General features: G+C 44.3%; 1 protein-coding gene and 1 pseudogene across 1 annotated transcript in view; one reads left to right on the top strand and one right to left on the bottom strand.

The window, feature by feature from the left end:
• Positions 1–6000, top strand: part of LOC134965643 (nicotinamide N-methyltransferase-like) — a 90680-nt gene that overhangs the window by 39343 nt on the left and 45337 nt on the right. The gene's annotated exons all lie outside the window — the stretch shown is intronic.
• LOC134968067 (5S ribosomal RNA) lies at positions 1839–1957 on the bottom strand (annotated as a pseudogene).

Below are 6000 nucleotides of genomic sequence, written 5' to 3'. Positions count from 1 at the left end.
TTTCCAGGACGGCTGGAGTCAGGAAAACTGACTTGCTGTTATCCTGTATGCACCCAACAAACTGGGTGCTCTTGCTTCTAAGCAGACTATTGCTAGTTGGATGTGTAATACAATTCAGCTTGCACATTCTGTGGCAGGCCTGCCACAGCCAAAATATGTAAATGCCCATTCCACAAGGAAGGTGGGCTCATCTTGGGCGGCTGCCCGAGGGGTCTCGGCTTTACAACTTTGCCGAGCGGCTATTTAGTCAGGGGCAAACACGTTTGTAAATCCTACAAATTTGATACCCTGGCTAAGGAGGACCTGGAGTTCTCTCATTCGGTGCTGCAGAGTCATCCGCACTCTCCCGCCCGTTTGGGAGCTTTGGTATAATCCCCATGGTCCTTTCAGGAACCCCAGCATCCACTAGGACGATAGAGAAAATAAGAATTTACTTACCGATAATTCTATTTCTCGGAGTCCGTAGTGGATGCTGGGCGCCCATCCCAAGTGCGGATTATCTGCAATACTTGTACATAGTTACAAAAATCGGGTTATTATTGTTGTGAGCCATCTTTTCAGAGGCTCCGCTGTTATCATACTGTTAACTGGGTTCAGATCACAGGTTGTACAGTGTGATTGGTGTGGCTGGTATGAGTCTTACCCGGGATTCAAAATCCTTCCTTATTGTGTACGCTCGTCCGGGCACAGTATCCTAACTGAGGCTTGGAGGAGGGTCATAGGGGGAGGAGCCAGTGCACACCACCTGATCCTAAAGCTTTACTTTTTGTGCCCTGTCTCCTGCGGAGCCGCTATTCCCCATGGTCCTTTCAGGAACCCCAGCATCCACTACGGACTCCGAGAAATAGAATTATCGGTAAGTAAATTCTTATTTTTATTCTCCCTCTATGGGGGTCGTGGACTCCCACGAGGGAAAATAAGTGTCGGTATGCCGGCGGTCAGGCTCCCGGCGCCGGTATACTGAGCACCGGGAGCCCGACCGCCGGCATACAGAAGACCACACCTGGTAAGGGCTGATAAAGCGTCAGGTGTCTTGTCAGATCATCCTTCTTTCTCCATGATAAGAGTCACGCTACTTGGTGACTTGATAGCTCTATACTTTTTGGGTGGTTTTTTTTTTGAGATCTGCACTGGAACAGATTGTACATTGCTTGATAAGAAATATATAGTACTAGTGAAATTTCTAATTGCAGTTTAAACCAACATAAAGCTGCCAATTTCGCCTCAAAAGGCTTTAAGGACAGAACAACGGTTGGTGGTGCTCCCGGACATTTATAGCAGAAAGAGCTAATATGGGTGGTTTTGCAAAGAAGCAAAAGACAGAGCTGTTTGATATGTCTCTCTGGGGCACACTTTGTAAATTGATTTAATGACAAGGTTATGTAACGATAGAGTATATATAAAGCATTAAAACGTAACTTTTATTTAATTTTACAGACGAAAAAGTTTAATTAATTATATGAAAAAAAGGGCATTGCTGTATGAAACAGCAAAAAGGGTTAAAACAAGTATTAAATAGTGTATAACAACGACGATATAATGATGATATGTCACTCGCCTATTGAAAAATAGGTGACAGAAAATTTGTCTGCACACCCTCTGGATTCTCAGCGAGTATTATTGTAAGACATATGTCCACTGCGAAAATGAAAGTTCTTGTTATCTCTATGAGTTTATGATTGAAAATACACATGTATATTTCATATGAGAGACACAAGAAGGAAAAACCGGCTTTTTTATTATCGGACTCCTTTTGATGTGATCAACTCTACTACGTATTCTGCAGTATTGTCTGACAAATAGGTTCTGCTGCTCAATGAAAGGTATGTACCTTGAAAAGACTACAGTACCCAGTATACCCAGAGGGTCACCCTTTCTGGTACTGACCGGGCCCAATGCTGCTTGGCTTCCAAGATCAGACGAGATCGGGCAGATCCAGCATGGTATGACTGTAGAAGATGTGGTAAACACCTCTCAGCATACTTGCTGCTGATAGTGTGACCAGTGACCAGTGCCACCAGTTTAGTTACTAGTACAGAGAGACACAAATTTTGGGGAGCATATAGGAGGAGTACTACTTGCTGCTGATAGTGTGACCAGTGACCAGTGCCACCAGTTTAGTTACTAGTACAGAGAGACACAAATTTTGGGGAGCATATAGGAGGAGTACTACTTGCTGCTGATAGTGTAACCAGTGACCAGTGCCACCAGTTTACTAGTACAGAGAGACACAAATTTTGGGGAGCATATAGGAGGAGTACTACTTGCTGATGATAGTGTGACCAGTGACCAGTGCCACCAGTTTAGTTACTAGTACAGAGAGACACAAATTTTGGGGAGCATATAGGAGGAGTACTACTTGCTGCTGATAGTGTGACCAGTGACCAGTGCCACCAGCTTAGTTACTAGTACAGAGAGACACAAATTTTGGGGAGCATATAGGAGGAGTACTACTTGCTGCTGATAGTGTAACCAGTGACCAGTGCCACCAGTTTACTAGTACAGAGAGACACAAATTTTGGGGAGCATATAGGAGGAGTACTACTTGCTGATGATAGTGTGACCAGTGACCAGTGCCACCAGTTTAGTTACTAGTACAGAGAGACACAAATTTTGGGGAGCATATAGGAGGAGTACTACTTACTGCTGATAGTGTGACCAGTGACCAGTGCCACCAGTTTACTAGTACAGAGAGACACAAATTTTTGGGAGCATATAGGAGGAGTACTACTTGCTGCTGATAGTGTGACCAGTGACCAGTGCCACCAGTTTACTAGTACAGAGAGACACAAATGTTGGGGAGCATATAGGAGGAGTACTACTTGCTGCTGATAGTGTGACCAGTGACCAGTGCCACCAGTTTAATTAATCCGTTCTCTACCTGAAAAAAAACTAGAGATGAGCGGGTTCGGTTTCTCTGAATCCGAACCCGCACGAACTTCATGTTTTTTTTCACGGGTCCGAGCGACTCGGATCTTCCCGCCTTGCTCGGTTAACCCGAGCGCGCCCGAACGTCATCATGACGCTGTCGGATTCTCGCGAGACTCGGATTCTATATAAGGAGCCGCGCGTCGCCGCCATTTTCACACGTGCATTGAGATTGATAGGGAGAGGACGTGGCTGGCGTCCTCTCCGTTATAGTAGAAAAGAGTAAAGACTGAGTGACTTAGTTATAATTGTGGGGAGGATTGGGGACGGGGAGCAGCTGTTAGGGAGTACAGTGATTTAGATTAGGAGAGAGAGAGAGAGAGAGAGATTGACCTGATTTACTGGAGCTTAGGAGTACTGTAGAAGAGAGTGCAGAGTTTACTAGTGACTGACCACAGTGACCACCAGACAGTGCAGTTTTATTTAATATATCCGTTCTCTGCCTGAAAAAAACGATACACACAGTGACTCAGTCACATACCATATCTGTGTGCACTGCTCAGCCCAGTGTGCTGCATCATCTATGTATATATTATATATCTGACTGTGCTCAGCTCACACAGCTTATAATTGTGGGGGAGACTGGGGAGCACTGCAGTGCCAGTTATAGGTTATAGCAGGAGCCAGGAGTACAAGACAGTCACATACCATATCTGTGTGCACTGCTCAGCCCAGTGTGCTGCATCATCTATGTATATATTATATATCTGACTGTGCTCAGCTCACACAGCTTATAATTGTGGGGGAGACTGGGGAGCACTGCAGTGCCAGTTATAGGTTATAGCAGGAGCCAGGAGTACATATTATATTAAAATTAAACAGTGCACACTTTTGCTGCAGGAGTGCCACTGCCAGTGTGACTGACCAGTGACCTGACCACACTGACCACCAGTATAGTTAGTAGTATACTATATTGTGATTGCCTGAAAAAGTTAAACACTCGTCGTGTGACTTCACTTGTGTGGTGTTTTTTTTTTTATTCTATAAAAAACTCATTCTGCTGACAGACAGTGTCCAGCAGGTCCGTCATTATATAATATATATACCTGTCCGGCTGCAGTAGTGATATATATATATTTTTTATATCATTATTTATCATCCAGTCGCAGCAGACACAGTGCGGTAGTTCACGGCTGTAGCTACCTCTGTGTCGGCACTCGGCAGTCCGTCCATAATTGTATACCACCTACCCGTGGTTTTTTTTTCTTTCTTCTTTATACATACATACTACGACATCTCTTTATCAACCAGTCTATATTAGCAGCAGACACAGTACAGTACGGTAGTTCACGGCTGTGGCTACCTCTGTGTCGGCACTCGGCAGTCCGTCCATAATTGTATACCACCTAACCGTGTTTTTTTTTTCTTTCTTCTTTATACATACATACTACGACATCTCTTTATCAACCAGTCTATATTAGCAGCAGACACAGTACAGTACGGTAGTTCACGGCTGTGGCTACCTCTGTGTCGGCACTCGGCAGTCCGTCCATAATTGTATACCACCTACCCGTGGTTTTTTTTTCTTTCTTCTTTATACATACATACTACGACATCTCTTTATCAACCAGTCTATATTAGCAGCAGACACAGTACAGTACGGTAGTTCACGGCTGTGGCTACCTCTGTGTCGGCACTCGGCAGTCCGTCCATAATTGTATACCACCTACCCGTGGTTTTTTTTTCTTTCTTCTTTATACATACATACTACGACATCTCTTTATCAACCAGTCTATATTAGCAGCAGACACAGTACAGTACGGTAGTTCACGGCTGTGGCTACCTCTGTGTCGGCACTCGGCAGTCCGTCCATAATTGTATACCACCTAACCGTGGTTTTTTTTTCTTTCTTCTTTATACATACATACTACGACATCTCTTTATCAACCAGTCTATATTAGCAGCAGACACAGTACAGTACGGTAGTTCACGGCTGTGGCTACCTCTGTGTCGGCACTCGGCAGTCCGTCCATAATTGTATACCACCTAACCGTGTTTTTTTTTTCTTTCTTCTTTATACGTACATACTACGACATCTCTTTATCAACCAGTCTATATTAGCAGCAGACACAGTACAGTACGGTAGTTCACGGCTGTGGCTACCTCTGTGTCGGCACTCGGCAGTCCGTCCATAATTGTATACCACCTAACCGTGGTTTTTTTTTCTTTCTTCTTTATACGTACATACTACGACATCTCTTTATCAACCAGTCTATATTAGCAGCAGACACAGTACAGTACGGTAGTTCACGGCTGTGGCTACCTCTGTGTCGGCACTCGGCAGTCCGTCCATAATTGTATACCACCTAACCGTGGTTTTTTTTTCTTTCTTCTTTATACGTACATACTACGACATCTCTTTATCAACCAGTCTATATTAGCAGCAGACACAGTACAGTACGGTAGTTCACGGCTGTGGCTACCTCTGTGTCGGCACTCGGCAGTCCGTCCATAATTGTATACCACCTACCCGTGGTTTTTTTTTCTTTCTTCTTTATACATACATACTACGACATCTCTTTATCAACCAGTCTATATTAGCAGCAGACACAGTACAGTACGGTAGTTCACGGCTGTGGCTACCTCTGTGTCGGCACTCGGCAGTCCGTCCATAATTGTATTCCACCTAACCGTGGTTTTTTTTTCTTTCTTCTTTATACATACATACTACGACATCTCTTTATCAACCAGTCTATATTAGCAGCAGACACAGTACAGTACGGTAGTTCACGGCTGTGGCTACCTCTGTGTCGGCACTCGGCAGTCCGTCCATAATTGTATACCACCTAACCGTGGTTTTTTTTTCTTTCTTCTTTATACGTACATACTACGACATCACTTTATCAACCAGTCTATATTAGCAGCAGACACAGTACAGTACGGTAGTTCACGGCTGTGGCTACCTCTGTGTCGGCACTCGGCAGTCCGTCCATAATTGTATACCACCTAACCGTGGTTTTTTTTTCTTTCTTCTTTATACGTACATACTACGACATCTCTTTATCAACCAGTCTATATTAGCAGCAGACACAGTACAGTACGGTAGTTCACGGCTGTGGCTACCTCTGTGTC

Source organism: Pseudophryne corroboree, chromosome 10 (genome assembly GCF_028390025.1).
Source record: "Pseudophryne corroboree isolate aPseCor3 chromosome 10, aPseCor3.hap2, whole genome shotgun sequence".
NCBI lineage: Eukaryota > Metazoa > Chordata > Amphibia > Anura > Myobatrachidae > Pseudophryne > Pseudophryne corroboree.
The sequence above is the reverse complement of the archived record's forward strand: the minus strand, read 5'-3'. Positions and strand labels throughout refer to the sequence as shown.